Source organism: Sus scrofa, chromosome 4 (genome assembly GCF_054392235.1).
Source record: "Sus scrofa isolate SSC_HxYL_T2T_F1_AM1 chromosome 4, Sscrofa_HxYL_maternal_Yorkshire_Landrace_v2.0, whole genome shotgun sequence".
Classification (NCBI taxonomy): Eukaryota; Metazoa; Chordata; class Mammalia; order Artiodactyla; family Suidae; genus Sus; species Sus scrofa.
This window is the reverse complement of record NC_139386.1, coordinates 74168600-74185508: the sequence shown is the minus strand read 5'-3', so window position 1 is coordinate 74185508 and position 16909 is coordinate 74168600.

Below are 16909 nucleotides of genomic sequence, written 5' to 3'. Positions count from 1 at the left end.
GATGCAAAGCTCCTTCATGAATATAAACACAAAAGTCACTAAGGTCAGTCATCCAGGTGTGACTTGCCTGTGTTAATGACCCCCAACAAAACTCTGGACATCAAGGTTCAAGTAAGCTTCTCCAGTTGGCAATATTTTGCACATTATCACACATTTCTGGGAGAATTAAGCATATTTCCATGTGACCCCACTGGGAGGGGAGACCTGAAAATTCACACATAGTTTCTCCTGGATGGATCTTTACCCTTTGTTGATTTAGTATTTATTCTTTCATGTAATAAATTGTAACAATGAGCAAAAGAACTTTTTCAACTCCTGACTCCTTCTTGCAAAACAATGAGCCTAAGGTGGTATTGGGTACACCTGATGCAATGAGATAATACTACACACCAACCTGAATGGTTAAAATTAAAAAGAACAATGTGCCAATTGACAACTGCCAATTTGGCAAGGATTGAAAGCACCTGGATTGTTCATAGATTGTTGGTGAGAAAGCAAAATGGACCAAAGAGCTTTCTGGACAGTTTGGTAGTTTCTTATAAAGTCAAATACATTTATCACATGACCTAACAATCCAACTCTCAGACATTTAACAGAGAAGTTAAAATACATATCCACACAATCATGTTTTATCAATAATTGCCAAAAACTTCAAATGTTCCACATCTGGTCAATGAATTAAAAAAAAACTGTAGAATATCCATTGAACACAATAGAATATAGCAATAAAAAGGAACAGTTTATTAATACAAGCAATATCATGGATGAATCTCAAACACATCATATTATGAAAGGAAAAATTATCAAAAAACTATGAAATCATACTATAGGACTGATTTCATTTATATGACATTTGGTAAAAAGCAAAACCATAGAGACAGAAATCAGCAGTTGCAAAGGGCTAGGATTGGGAGAGGGAATATTACAAAGAGGCATGAAAAAATTGGGGTAAGTATCACAGTTCCCCTTGTGACTCGACGGGTTAAGGACATTACGTTGTCTCCATGAGGATACAGGTCCCATCCCTGGCCTCCCTCTGTGGGTTAAGGATCTGGCATTGCCGCAAGCTGGGGTGTAGTCAAAGATGTGGCTTTGATCTGATATTGCAGTGGTCATAGCATAGTCCTCAGATTCAGCTCCAATTTGACCCCTAGCCTGGGAACTTCCATACTGCCAAGGGTGCAGCCCTAAAAAGAAAAAAACTGAGGAAATTATTACACGACTGTATACTTTCGCCAAAAACAAAAGCAACGTGTGAGTCTAAAAATATTCCATAGAAAATGTCTGATAAAATACATTTTTATGATTAAAAAAATGATTGTACATGAAGAGTTGGTACATATTCAAGTAAGATGTGCAAGAATTGAAACTTGCCTAAATTCTGTGTGTCTAACAGTCTACTTAGTAAATGCCTAATAATTTTTGAAGGAAAGTCTTTCCAAAAGTGTGCATAACATCCCACCATAAAAATACATCTTAATTAATTCAACCAGTTCTCTATTTTAGGAAATGTCAGTATTTTCTAATGTTTTAAAATATAAGAACATACTTATACAAGTCTTTTTCCTGTCTTTTCATACATTATTTTTTACATAGCTTTTATTTTTAAGTGTTTCTTCTTAGAAAGATTAGAGAATCTCTTATTTTTTTAATTTTATAATGTTTTTTTTTTCCATTATAGCTGGTATACAGTGTTCTGTCAATTTTCTACTGCACAGCATGGTGACCCAGCTACACATACATGTATACATTCTTTTTTCTCACATTATCATGCTTCGTCATAAGTGATAGATATAGTTCCCAGTGCTATACAGCAGGATCTCGTTGCTTATCCATTCCAAAGGCAATAGTTTGCATCTATTAACTCCAGACTCCCAGTCCATCCACTCCCTCCACCTCCCCCTTGGTAACTACAAGTCTGTTCTCCAAGTCCATGAGTTTCTTTTCTGTGGAAAGGTTCATTTGTGCCATATATTAGATCCCAGATATAAGTGATATCATATGGTATTTGTCTTTCACGAATCTCTTAAAGTTCTATGTTTTTATTTGTTTTCTAGTTTCCTTGGGGGGGAAATGTGAGTTTTTAAATTTCTCTGGAATTTAAGATCTAATTTTTGTTTCAGTCACTGCTTGTCATCCAGAAAGCCAACTTCATCCAGATATTTGAGGTAAATATTTTGAGTTAAAAAAGGCACGGTCAAGGTGAGATCTCTTTTTAGTGCCTTTGTTGTCTCTTTAACCCATCTTTCTTAAGTGCTTATGTTTCACTGAAAGTTTTCAGTGGGTTTTTTGATGCAGGCCGGCACACTGGGAAGAGGCCAGGCACAACGTGGATATGTGTGTTCCGGTGGTCACTGGCCTTGCTGGTTGATGGAAAGCAACACCCTCAGCATCTCTGGCCACACGCTTAATCTTCCCTAGCCTTGCAGTTCTGGATTTAATCCTATCATCGGGCATTTGTGCTTGAGCGAAGATTGAGCAAAGAGCCTTCCCTGCAAGCTTTGCTCTTGTGCTCTGTCTCTGCAAAGATGGACCATTATCTTCCATCACACCTTGTTGTCAATGTCCCTCAGTCATCTCCTGACACTTTCTTCCACTTACATATGGAGCAGGAAAGCCTGGGAGCCTGGTCATGGCCCTTATTCGGGCTTCATTCATGCTGTGATGTCTCATCAGTGGAGAATTGTTCTATTTGGGTAACATTCCAGCAGCTGGCTTCCTCCTGCTCTTTTTATTTCTCTTGTTGGCTTTACAAATTAGAGAGGAAAATTCTTTCCTCATTTTTTATTTCTGTCGTGGGGCTGGGGCTGGGAGAAAGCTGGTCTTCCAACGTCTCTTTCTAGATGCCCAGGAAACAGGAAATCTAAGGGCCCTGTAGAAGGTGCTTTTAAGCTAAAATACATCTGGGATTGTACCTTCTGGGTTTCTGGGCTGTAAATAAATACCAAACAAGTGATTATTTCATCAGGATTTTAACTAAAGGCTCATTTGCTTCTGTGAAATTCTGAGTGAGTACTCATTTTTGAAATGACTGGTGAAGAGAGACAACAAACCCTGTTTGGAAGCAAATGGTATAGCCTCCCAAGGCCGTCCACCATCTGGCAGCCAAGTGTCGAAATGGCTACAGCTCAAATCCCACTCCAGTAAACAACATTAACCAAAAGGTTCACTTTGCTGAATCATTTTCAAGTCCTGAAAAGTGGTCCACACTGACATGCCATGTGGCCTGGGGGGTGGGGAGAACCATCATTTTGGAGAAAGGGTGATCTGAGTCTGAGTGATTTGCAGGAAAGGATGAGGATTAAAAATAATAAAAATCATAGTAGATCCTGCTTACTGGAAACTTCCTCTTCCTGGCCCTGAGTTGAGCACTGTCCCAATATCATCTCGTTGACGTCTCAACACAACCTTTGCAGGTAAACACTCACAACACCTAGTTTTGCAGTTGACAAAAGTCAACTTAACCTGAACACATACAGATGGAAAATGGCAGCACCAGAATTCAAACACTGTCCTGCTTAGAATCCAGGGTCTCTGGAATCAGAACTGGACAACCTCATTCCTCACCTGCACAGGTGTCCCCTGAGGAGCCTGGAAAGAATCAGAAAGGGTTGGCTTTGCCCTGGGAGATGCTGATTCAGAGGCTCTCAGATATGAGCCAAGGGACCCTGACAGGAACTGCAGTCGAGCATCTTCTCTCTAACCCCTGGATTCTGGATTTGCAGAAGATCACAGAACCAGGCTTAGATTTTGTGGCTGCAGAAGAGAGACAGGATGCCGGGTTTGGAGCTGAAGACATAGGCTTCCATCTTTTCAGCAATTTTCTTGGTGCATGGTACCTCACCTTCTTACATCTGAGACAGGTATCGTAGCATGCACCCCCTGTCTCTTCTAGAATCTTCTAAGGTTGTAATGAAAATGATAATGGCAGAGTACTATACACACACATATCATACACATATTTCTATAGTATTCTATTGCTTATTTCCTGGGTAGAGAAGATGTCAGTGCTCCTGTTTTTACCATTTAAAAAAAAAAAGAGGAATAGTGGGTTTATAATATTATATTGCAAACTTCACTCCCCACACCTTAGTGCCTTTGTTCCCAACAACCAGCACGCCTGGTTCTTCTGAGGCCTCTTCGTCCTCAGAGGCAGAGGGTGGCCCTGCCCTGCTTAGGTTGGGACAATTCTGAGGCACAACCTACTCTGCAAAGCTCCCCTGCAGGATCAGGACCCTAGGATTCAGTCTGAGATCCCACCCTAGTGTGGCTTTCCCCACTGGCCTGTCCCACTGCGCTCACTTCCCCACTGGTCCCTCCTGGGAGCCCTTCCACAGGAGAGAGTAAATTGCACAGCAATCGTCCACTTAAGACCTGCTCTAATCTAACTCTAAGTTTCCCCCCAAAGCCTGAGACCAGCACACTCCTACCCAGGACCCACCATCACAGACATTCCCATCACCTCCATTTGTCTTTCCTGCTCCCTGAACCCAGAGCCATTTTCTTTCTTTCTTTCTTTCTTTTTTTTTTTAAGGCCACACTCGCAGCATATGGAGGTTATTGGCTAGCGGTCGAATCGGAGCTACAGCTGCTGGTCTACACCACAGCCACAGCGACGCAGGATCCGAGCCACCTCTGTGACATACACTACAGTTCACAGCAATGCCAGATCCTTCACCCACTGAGCAAGGCCAGGGATTGAAGCTGCATCCTCATGGATACTAGTCTGAGTCGTTTCCACTGAGCCGTGACGGGAGCTCCACAGAGCCATTTTCTAGTTTGAGGCCGTGATGGCATCTAGACTCTCATCTTGACCCTCTGCCCTTTTTCCTCCTTGCCTTTCAGTTGAAGAAAAGGCCCGAGACACTGGAGAAGATGGGAGGGTTGGCCAGGAGGAGCCTTTGGACCATTTATTTGGTAACTGTCACATCTCTTCCCAGAAGCAGTCAATGAAATAGTCACTGAAATGGGAGGAAGGGGAAAAGAGGGGAAACTGATGGAGTGACAGGAATTAATATTTCTAAAATATTAATGTACTACATGACTCAGTACCACAATTGCTTTTTTAGTTTTTGATTATTGTTAGTTTGCTTTTTACTCATTGGTTCTCACTTGTCAATACTTTGGGAAGGAAGTTTCCCAAAAGCAACTTCTACCACCACCATTCTCTCTCTCTCTCTCTCTTCTTTTTATCTCCTTTTCAGGCTGCACCTGCACATACGGAAGTTCTCAGGCTCAGGGTTGACTTGGAAGTGCAGCAGCAGGCCTGTGCCACAGCCACAGCAATGCCAGATCCGAGCCACATCTGCGACCTGTACCACAGCTTGCAGCAATGCTGGATTCTTAACCCACTGAGTGGGGCCAGGATGTAATCTTTATCCTCATGGATACTAGTCGGCTTCTTAATCCACTGGGCCAACATGGAAATTCCCACCACCATTCTCTTTCGAGTGGCAAATAAAGGCCCCTCTTAAAAGGACTCCACGACATCTGATTCCTCTCTTGGACTCTTATCCTGGGTTGAACAGGATCATTGGGCCTGAGGCAAGTCAAACTCCTGAAATTTCTAGATGAAAAGTAAAATCTCTGACCACCAGGATAATTCGTCTTTTGAGCAACCAACTATATTTCACAACATGGTTATTTCAGTTCAGCTTATTTATTCAAGCTACCATAGGAAATTCTTGTTAGGAAAAATAAAAGTCTGAACTCTTAGAGTTAGTGCATCCTTCTGCCTGAATATTGAGCATCTATAGATCCAAAATAGCCATAAGAAACTATTTTAGGGAAAGGATTGACACAGTGATCCTAAAATGAATGTTACCAACTGCTTCGTATCACATATTTAGAAGGCATCTGTTTATGTTTTTTGCTGTTCTAATGAATAAAATCTGAATGGTTTCATCATCTTTCAAATATAAAATAATCTTTATTTTGACAAATGTCCTTATTGGCCCAAGATTTCAAACCCAAGTACCTACGGATGAGACAACATGGGCATTTTCATGCCAGCAAGAGAAGCAACTCTGGGTCCTCAGGGATAACAGAGGAGCCTTACACCCCAACTTTTTGCCTGGTGCAGCTCAGGTGATGCTGAAACAGCCAGGTGAGAATCAGAATGTCCAGCCCCTTCAACAACTGCTGCAGCTGCACAATGACAAATAGATGGAATGGCTATATTTCACTCCTGGCTAATAGGTTTAGGGTTTTCCTTGTTTGTTTATTGGCCATGCCCACAGCATGCAGAAGTTCCCAGGCCAGAGATATAACTGATATCATAACAGTGACAGCTTGGGATCCTCAAACTGCTGCGCCACAGCGGAACTCCAAATTTAGGTTTTTAATTAATGACTGGGACAACTGGATTTTTTGGAAAATAAATTTATGACTGAGACGACTTAGAAGGAAGACTGGTATAGGAAAAGAAGATCAATTTCCGACCAATTGGAGGACAAAGTGATAATTAAAAACTCTATAATAATCTTAACCCAAGGCCTATGATAATAAGCTACTTAGAGCTTGTGGGAAGGAAGGAACACAGCCCACAAATGAAGAAAAAGGCATAATAGTTTTAAATACTGAAGGAAAAAGACAATTCCATTTAGAATCTCTTTGGTAATTATTTTAAATGATGGTTCTAAACATATTGAAGTATCCTGAAAATAATGACACCATTATTATATAATTTTGCAGATATAAGAACATGCAAGGATGAATGTACATAATCTCATGCCATTGAAGATTACATCACCTGTACTTTAAGCTATACACAAAACTGCTAACAGTTGAGTTAAATTGGGAGTACAGTTTTCCTTTTCTATGTGTTCAAAACTTCCTGTGATATGGTTAAATTACTTATAAAGATATGAAAATATAAACCCATTAAAGTGACATCAATTTATAGGAACCATGAGGTTGTGGGTTCAATCCCTGGCCTCGCTCAGTGGGTTAAGGATCCGGCGTTGCCGTGAGCTGTGGTGTAGGTCACAGATGCGGCTCGGATCCTGCGTTGCTGTAGCTCTGGCATAGGCCAGCGGCTACAGCTCTGATTGGACCCCTAGCCTGGGAATCTCTATATGCCACAGAAGCAGCCCTAGAAAATGCAAAAAGACACACACAAAAAAAAAAGTGACATCAATTTAGGATGGGCCCTTGGGCACACTTCATGGAGCTCGGAAATGGAGCTGCAACTTGCAATCACTGCCCGCCCTTCAGTAGTCACGCTGTGGGAGCCTCTGAAACTTGGAGAACAGGTGTCAGTGGCTTGAAGAAAATCCCAAAAATAACGGCCCCCATCTCTGCCAGTAGCCTGGAGGCCAAATCAAGCACATGAGTCTCTACAAGGATCTCTGCCCCACCTCTCTGCAGTCAAGTGCCCTCGCCCAGTACTGGTAACAAAACTGGCAAGGTTTTCTTTCTAGATAAATGTAGTTTACACAGAAAAGAGTCCTAGAAAGACAAGGTACATATTCCTACAAACACAAAGCAACTCTACCACAACCCTTGACTGAAAATAATGTAGAAAACTTTGTTTCCAGGACAGCAAAACAACAAATAAAACCACAACTGTCAGCAAAAGAAGGGTTGTTGCTAAATCAAGGACCACAGCAGAATCTCCTTTTTATCAATTAAATGGTTGAGAACAATACTTTCTGAAAAAGTTGCACAAGTTTCCCTTAAATCTAGTCTCCTTAAATGTTCACTTCAATTGAACACAAGCTGGAACATAAAATGCTGTTGGAGATCCTTGCAGAAAACGTGAGAAACTAATGCTGGATTCAGATTACACATGATGAAAAGAAAAATAAACCAGACAAAAAGAGCACACGTGCACACACACAGAACTATGCACAAAGCACTGCATCATTAACAACCATGGATGACTTTGAATGAATTAGTGATACAGAAAAGTTGGACTCATAGACAGACAGAGTTTTAATGATACCTTAGTCAATTTATTCTGCTTACAATTTCTTCTTATGTATGCATGTAGAGTGGTACACGATAAAAATTACCTGGGTCTAATCAAGGCTAATACTCTTTTCAGCAAGTATAAAATGAATATTCTAAGTGATAAGGAATCATTATGCCTTAGTTTAATTGGCAGCAATTTTTCTTCCTTAGTGGAATATAAAATAATTGTAAATTCTTGCACTCTAAGCACTGTCTTAAATTGAATGACATCAGCACTACTAGTGGTGATCAACCCCAGGCATGTTCAGCTGGATTTGCAGCTACTTTTGGCTGTTATTTGTTGTTTTCTGTTTTGCTTAACACCACACCCATTATTTAAGGGAAAGACATTAACCAGGTTACTGGTAGTTGTAAATGACAGAGATCTTGAAGACAGCAAAGCCAAGGATATAATGCCGAAACTGAAGATGATTAAACACAATATCAGGAAAAACAGCTATCAATAATTTTTTAATTTTCTTATTACAGTATAATTGATTTATGATGTGTCAATTTCTGCTATATAGCAAAATGACACAGTATACATACATATATATATATATATATCTCCTTTTTCTCACATTATCTTCTATCATAAGTGATTATAGTTCCCTGTGCTATACAGCAGGACTTCATTGCTTAGCTAGTCTAAATGTAACAGTTTTTATCTACTAACCCCAAATTCCCAGTCCATCCCACTCCCTCCCCCTTCCCCTTGGCAACCACAAGTCTGTTCTCCATGTCTATAAGTCTGTTTCTGTCCTATAGATGGGTTCATCTGTGCCATATTTTAGATCCCACATATAAGTGATATCATATGGTATTTTGTCTTTCTCTTTCTGACTTACCTCACTTAGTACGAGAACCTCTAGTTGCACCCATGTTGCTACAAATGGCACTATTTTGTTCTTTTTTATGGCTGAGTAGTATTCCATTGTGTATATGTACCACATCTTCTTAACTGATTCATCTGTCAGTGGGCATTTAGGATGTTTCCATGTCTTGACTATTGTGAATAGTGCTGCTATGAACATAGGGGTGCATATACCTTTTGAATGAAAGTTTTGTCCAGATGAACATCCAGGGTGGAATTGCTGGATCATATGGTAGTTCTATATTTAGTTTTCTGAGGAACCTCCATAATTTTTTTCATTGTGGCTGTACCAATTTACATCTCCACCAGCAGTGTAGGAGGGTTCCTATAAGGGACTTTTTAATGTCTTCTAATCATCTAGGAGAAATAATCAATCTTTACAGATAGGAAGAATTTCAACCAGCAGAGAAATCTAACTCCAGGGAACAAATCAGATAAAAACCTTATCCTGACTCAATGGAGTTCTTTCTCCAGGGAGACGATCATGCCTGGGAGAAAGCTTATGCTGAAAGGGAGAGAGAAGATGTTAGAAACAAATAGAGAACAGGGAGAAAGAGAAAAGCAGAGGATCAGAGAGCCCACTTCATGGAGGAATATGAAATCACTGCAGTTGTGACAGTGATTCATTTAGCGAATGTTTGTCAGGCATGTGCTATGATGAGGAGATTTAAAAATGAAGACTAGGAAGCCCCACCCACCTAGTCTTGTGGAGAAGAAAGGTTCTCAAGGACCATCCCACCTTGTGTTGAGAAAAGGACATGTACAGAGAGCTGCTGGAGCACAGGGAAATAAAGGGCCATTTGCAGACAATGCCCCCAACTTCCTATTCCTGGTAATGTGCCACAGCTGTGTGCAGAATTTGTCCTTCAAAGTAGGGGGTGGCAGGGGACGCAGAGGGCAAGCATACATGGGCAGGCAGCCACAGGGGTGAGAGTTCTGGGTTTCATTATCCTCACAAACAAAACCAGGGAAACTCGCCACTCTTCACCTTCAGCTAACAGGTGGGTTAATAAACTCACTTTGACCAGGAGCTACCATTTACTAGACCATGACAGAATTAACATATTTGTACTATGGCAAGATATTGATTAGCCCATTAACCTCCTTGTTCGAAAAGAAAAGAAAAGAAAAAAGAAAAGAAAAGAAAGAGAAAGAAAATATTTGATGGCAGTTTTTCCTCTTGTATGAAGATTTCAAAATCCAAATTTTAGAGTAAGAGTAATCACGGAAATCTCTTTTTTAAGTGTTTATTAAAAATAACCACCTAATATAACGGAATATCCTAAGGTGAATTTGGGCCTCCAGATGTTTTTTACCCTCCATAAGGAGACATTTAAGAGAAAAAAAATGGGGAATTCACTTGTGGCAAAGTGGGTTAGGATCTGGCATTGTCACTACAGTGGCTCCAGTCACTGCCATGGCACAGCTTCAATCCTTGGTCCCAGAACTTCCATGTTCCCTGGATGCAGCCAAAAAAAAAAAAAAAGAAGAAGAAGAAGAAGAAGAAGAAGAAGAAGAAGAAGGAGAAGAAGGAAGAAGGAAGAGGAAGAAGAAGAGGAAGAATTTTTAAAAATTAAGAAAAAAACAAAACAAAACTGGTGAGTTCCCACTATGCTGCAATGGAATCAGTGGTGTCTCTGCAGCGCCAGGATGCAGGTTCGAGCCACAGCGCAGCACAGTAGGTTAAAGAATCTGGCGTTGCTAAAGCTGTGGGATAAGTCACAGCTGTGGCTCATGTCTGACCCGTGGCCTAGGAACTCCACATGCTGCAGGGCAGCCCAAAAAGAAGACAAAACAAAACTAGACCAAGACTGACCTTCTACACATTCTCTTTTTTTTTTTTTTTTTTTTTTTTGGTCTTTTTGCTATTTCTTGGGCCGCTCCCGTGGCATATGGAGGTTCCCAGGCTAGGGGTCGAATTAGAGCTGTAGCCACCTGCCTACGCCAGAGCCACAGCAACGCGGGATCCGAGCCGCGTCTGCAACCTACACCACAGCTCACGGCAACGCTAGATCGTTAACCCACGGAGCAAGGGCAGGGACCGAACCCACAACCTCATGGTTCCTAGTCAGATTCGTTAACCATTGCACCACGACGGGAACTCCTACACATTCTCTTTAAGACCCATCTTCAGCTCTCAGAAGGTGTTGCTGTCAGATGATCATACGATAATCCCCTTGGCTTTAAGGCCAGTCTGTCCCTGGAATAGAGAAGAGATTTCCCTCAAGAGGATGGATATTTCCAGTGTCAGTGATTCTTGGAAATGATCAATGCTAGGGCAGGAAATGAAGACTCTGGGGAGACGTATTAACTTGGACATTGCTAACTGCTAGCTGGGTCCAAACTGTGTGGTCTGGAGATACCCGGATCATCTGGATGAGGGGGTCCAGGCAAGGGACTGCTGCTGCTCACATGAAGGCAAGCTGCGACAAGGCAGAGATAACTCAACCCTCTCTCCAGGAGCGAGCTCCACCTGGGTGGTCTTGGCTGCGCTGTATTTCCTTACATAATGAGCATTAGCGTAAGTTTTCATTTTTCGTTCCTGCTTCCTTCTGTGCTGACATTCATCACTGCAGAGAAGTGGGGGGCAGCATCCCACACCCTGGCTTTGCCTACTGGCTTGTGATGCCCTTGATGGGACTCATCCTCTTCCATGGGTCACACAACCAGGTGTACAGTCAGTGGTCCCCTCTTCTCTCCTGTTGCACTGAGTCAGTGCTCACTTGGCATTCATGTCACCATTAAAGCTCCACAGGGCTAACTGTCACCCACTGGACATGGGAGGCAATGGGCAAAGGTTTCTCCCCTCCTTTCCATGAGAGCGACTGTTGGATACAAAGACCCTTCCATTATCCTCTCTTTAAGACATCCCAGGAGACCAAGAAGCAGTCTCACCATTAAACTCAACAACATGTTCCCCTTACTTTTTCTCTCCCTCCTTCTGTGTGTCACTTGTCCTCCCCTTCCTCCTGCTTCTTTGGGACTGCATTTCCCAAATCAAACATCAGTTTGGTCTCAAGCTCTGCTTTCTGGGGACAACTAAGCTGACAGAGTTATCCCCAAAGTCCATCCCAGGAAGAGGAAGGGGATGAAATAAGAGACCTGGCCTGATGGGAAAAAAAGTGAAAGACAAAATCTATGGGTGAAAACCTAGACTCAGAAGTCAGACTGCCTGGATTCAAATTCTGGCTCCACCCTTTACTAGCTGGGTGACCTTGGATAAGTTACCCAGTTCAGAATGCATACTTTTTTAATAAGTGAAAATAGAGTCATAATAGAACCTGCTTCACAGCGCTGTTGTGGGGACTGAAGGGGTGGAAGAGTCCCTGATGAATGGTAAGAGTGTAAGCAGCTATTCATCACCATCATCACCACCATCATCATCATCACCCCCATCATCATCACCATCATCATCACCACCACCACCATTATCACCACCATCATCATCATCACCACCATCATCATCACCATCATCTTCACCATGCTCATCACCACCATCATCTTCACCATCATCATCACCATCATCATAACCACCACCATCATCACCACCATCATCATCATCACCACCATCCTCATCACTATCATCATCACCACCATCATCATCACCACCATCATCACCACATCATCACCACCATCCTCATCACCATCATCACCATCCTCACCATCCTCATCATCACCATCCTCAACATTATCACCACCATCATCACCACCATCCTCACCATCATCATCACCACTATCATCACCATCATCATCATCACCATCATATTACCATCATCATCCTAAAGCCACAAGGTGCTGGGAGGATGAGGGAGAAGAGAAAAAAAGAAAAGCAAGAGATTAGCTGCCAGTATCCTTAATTTTGACTCCCACCCAACAAGGGAATGGGAGACTGCAGTTGGAGAGGTGGTATAACTCCAGGATGGGTGGGCCACATAGGTTTGAGAGCATCTAAGAACATGGCAGCCAGAGCCCCAGTTCCCTTGGGCACAGCATAGGTGAGTTGAAAGCCTCTCCAAAAAGCATTCTGTTCAGTCTCAGTTTGGCTCCAGTGGGGAGCATAAGATTCATGAACAGAGAAGTGAGATGGAGCGCCCAGCAAGGGCAAAACACCTGTGCCTGGCAGGGAATCCAGAAACGCCAGCTTTGGCAGGGGTAGAAGGCAGAGTCCAGGTGCAGGACGAGTGGTGTGAAGAATTCTGAGAGAGTGAGGGGAACCAGAAGATTCCTGGAGACAAGAATGACCACTGGGGAGTTCCTACTTTGGCACTATGCAATTGGCAGCATCTCTGGAGCCCAGGGACATAAGTTCCATACCCAGCCCAGCACAGTGGGTTAAGGATTCAGCCTTGCCATAGCTGTGGTGTAGGTTGCAACTAAGGCTTGGATCTGATCCTTGGTTCAGGAACTCCATATGCCTTGTGGTGGCCAAAAAAGGGGGGAAAAAAGAATGCCCAATGGCATAGCACATTGTGATCTGAGCTTTGCAGATACACAGCCTACATCTGGGATTGTCAGCAGAAACCAAGGAGAAGGACAGACTTAGCACACACCAGCAGCAAACACCCACTGGATCTGCAGAATAAGGTGATTTCAGGGGAAGTCAGCCATTGTCTGGAAAATAGCCCACAGACCACCGGCCCTCATCTCCACAATGAATTTCTCTATGCTTTTTCCCTGCACACAGATAGCAACCTGGGAATGCAAAGAGATGAGGGGAATCTTTAAGAAAAAAGAATCATTCCTGAAAGAGAGTGGATCTTAGAATGGGTTAAAGATTTACCAAAAGGTGCACTATAAACTGGAGGAGCCTGATTCATTATTTCATAGAAAAATCTAAGCTTCCCCCACCCCACCTCCGTTTCATCAGAGGGAAGGAGAATTTTGGTGCCAGATGATATCAGTTATAAACCACAAAGGTACTTATATCATCTGTGCACTTCAGAAGAACTCTCAGAAATAAGCGGGCATTCAAAAGGCATCACTGCAAAGCTCAGGTGTGTGGAGTGATTATTTCTGACAGTAAAACTCTTTGGGGCTTGTAACATGGAATTGTAAGATCTTTATAACCTTTAAAAATTCCCTGGACATTAACATTGTCCCTTTAAAGCCACTTCCACTTATTATTATCATTTTTTTCCTCCAAAGGAGGGATTAGGGGTGAGGGAGGTGGGCACCAGACATTTAATGTGTTTGAAACCAAAAAAGGAGGCAGGGGGTCAGCTGTGTTCATTCAAAATGGGCAGAATATTCTGCTCCATTCTCCCTGGGGGTAAACAGCACATCTTCCTTAAGGTCAAGCAAGTATAGACTCTCAAGCATGAATAATTAATAAGGATGTACAAGATGTCAGAACTCACATTCCCTGGATTTGCCAAGATACAGATAAATTGGAATCTGACAAAAACAAATTGTGTTTAATAACCCTTAAAGACGTGATCTCTGAAGCATTCTGCACTGCTCTGGTTACCCCTTGTCCAACTTCTTCTATCTTAATTTATAGTTGACAAAGACTAGCAAGAAAAAAAATGTTTGAACTTAAGTAATAAAATCAGTTACAAAACCACTTACTTTATCAGATATTTAATGTGCTTCCCTACCACTTTTTTAAAATGTAACTTTCTAATCGTTCTATTTAGGGAAGGCACATAAAGCATCATTTAGTTTCAGCTGAAAAAGCATCTTCCAGAGCCAGCTCTGAGATCAGAGTCATGGAATGAATCATCTTTGCGAACTTTCCTGATTACGTGAAAGAGACAGGTGATAGAAAGTAGCCCCACTCACAGAAGGAAAATAAAAAGCCTTCTGGGTCCTCCAAAGCGAAACTTCCCGAGACTTTTGTTCTACCCTAGGCAAAATCATGAAGCCATGGAGAAATTGTATTGCTACAAGATTCTGTGTTCCTCCAAATTTTTGTCTATCCTTTCTCCTCAAGCTTGACCAAGTATTTTCTTCTTTCCAGAATAGATGGGCCCAGTTAGGGATCAACTGTACATGTCTCACAACTAAAGGAGAGAAAACATGAGTACCTTAAGCTAGTCAAAAAGGAATTCTGATACAAATAACACCTTCCCCACAAAAAGAGAAAGCCTTACCAAAACTCGAGGCAGCATTCAAGGTTAAGTGGATCCGTATATTTTCAGCAACGCTATAAATATACCCAGAGTTAAATTATGTCTTCAGTGTGTGTCTTTCATGGTAGGATGTGCATATATGTGTGGCAAAATAATACCAATTACACAACTTTTCTTCAGAATCTTGACAATCCAAAAAATAAATATTCCTTTTCTCTATCTCAAATAATTAATATAGGTTGAGATTAAGAAAAATTATGGGATTAAAAGTAGGGATGGGGGGTGTTCCCATTGTGGCTCAGTGGTAATGAACTCAACTAGTATCCATGAGGACACGGGTCCCATTCTTGGCCTTGCTCTGTGGGTTAAGGATCCAGCATTGCCGTGAGCTGTGGTGTAGGTGGCAGATGAGGCTTGGATCCCGAGTTGCTGTGGCTGTGGTGTAGGCCAGCAGCTGCAGCTCCGATTGGATGCCTAGCCTGGGAACCTCCATATGCTGCAGGTGTGGTCCTAAAAAGCAAAACAAGAGCAACAACAAAAAGGTAGGAATAGGAATAGGCCACATCATTAAGGGAAAAGGGAAAATCTCACAAGTTATCAATCATAGAGTATAAAGACTACATTAAAAAATAATATTTTCTGATAAAGCTGGAACTTCCAGTTACTGAGGAAACAATGTATTATTCACTAAATGGTGTTAGAACACATTACCAATCATTTGTACAATAAATTTCAGTAGTTCATATATTATACAGCACCAGAGTGAATTCTGTATGGATTACAGATTTAGATATAAAACTAAAAGCATAAAATATTAACAGAAAATAGGAGTGATGATTTATGTAATCATGGTATAAAGACAGTCTTTGTAAGAATTGGGACAAAACCAAAAACTGTTTTAAAAAGAGATGTTAAATTTAATTAACTAAAATTAGAACTTATGTATATCAAAGATCCATTGTGAAAAAAAAGCAAAGCAAAGCAACAAAAATCCAGAAAAAAAAAAATACTTGCAATATATGATGAGAAAAGAATTAAAATACTGAAAATCTGTCACAAATGAATTAGAAAAATGAAAACATCAGGAGAAAAGATTACAAAATAAGATGAAAAAGCACTTTACAAAGATAAAATCAACCAGTCCATAAGCATAGGAAAAAATGTACAAAGCTCTAGTCATCAAGGAAATGCACATTAAAACAATAATGAGATGCTATTTTCCATCCATCAATTGCTAAAGATTTTTTAAAGCTAAAATTCTAGGGATTGGCAAGTGTTCAGAAAAATAGTCCCTCAGAGAAGCATAAATTAATTTGTCTCTTTCGGAAGTCAGTTGGATGATATGTATGAAAAGACCCAGAATTGTTCTTTCCCCTTTCCCAAGGCTCCCACTTCTGGAAATATTCCTTACCTAGTAAGCATAAATGGCAATATATTAATGTGTATCTGAGAATCACAGAGCAGACTGGCTCGTTCACATCCATTCCAATTCCCTTGTAGAATATTTCTGTCAGTAAATACAGATCTAGAGAATCAGTTTTAATGACTTCATAATTTTGCATCGTGTGGATATGTGATAACTTATGAATCCATGCTGACAGACACTGAGGCCATTTCAAGATTTTCTTTTGTTAAAAATGCTTCAGAAAATAGACTACTAAGTATATCTTTGACCATGTCTCCAATGATTTCCTTAAGATGCAGTCCTCAGATGTAGAATTACAGAGGCAAAGTGGACCCACCTAATATACAAATAAACAGCTGTAAAAACTTGTAGTAATTTATTCCCACCAGTCAGGCAGGTATCATTTTCCCCTCCCCTTGCCTCAGAGAATGTTAATAATCTTTCTAAATATTATCTTTCTTAGTGGTAAAATATCTCATTGCTCTATTTGCTAATTCTATTTTTGTATAGAGAACATGAATTTACCTATTTTTCTATTTTCATTTTTCCCGTTTTTTTTTTTCCTGTTTTAAAAAAAGTCTGGTTATGTTAGAAATATGAACTTTG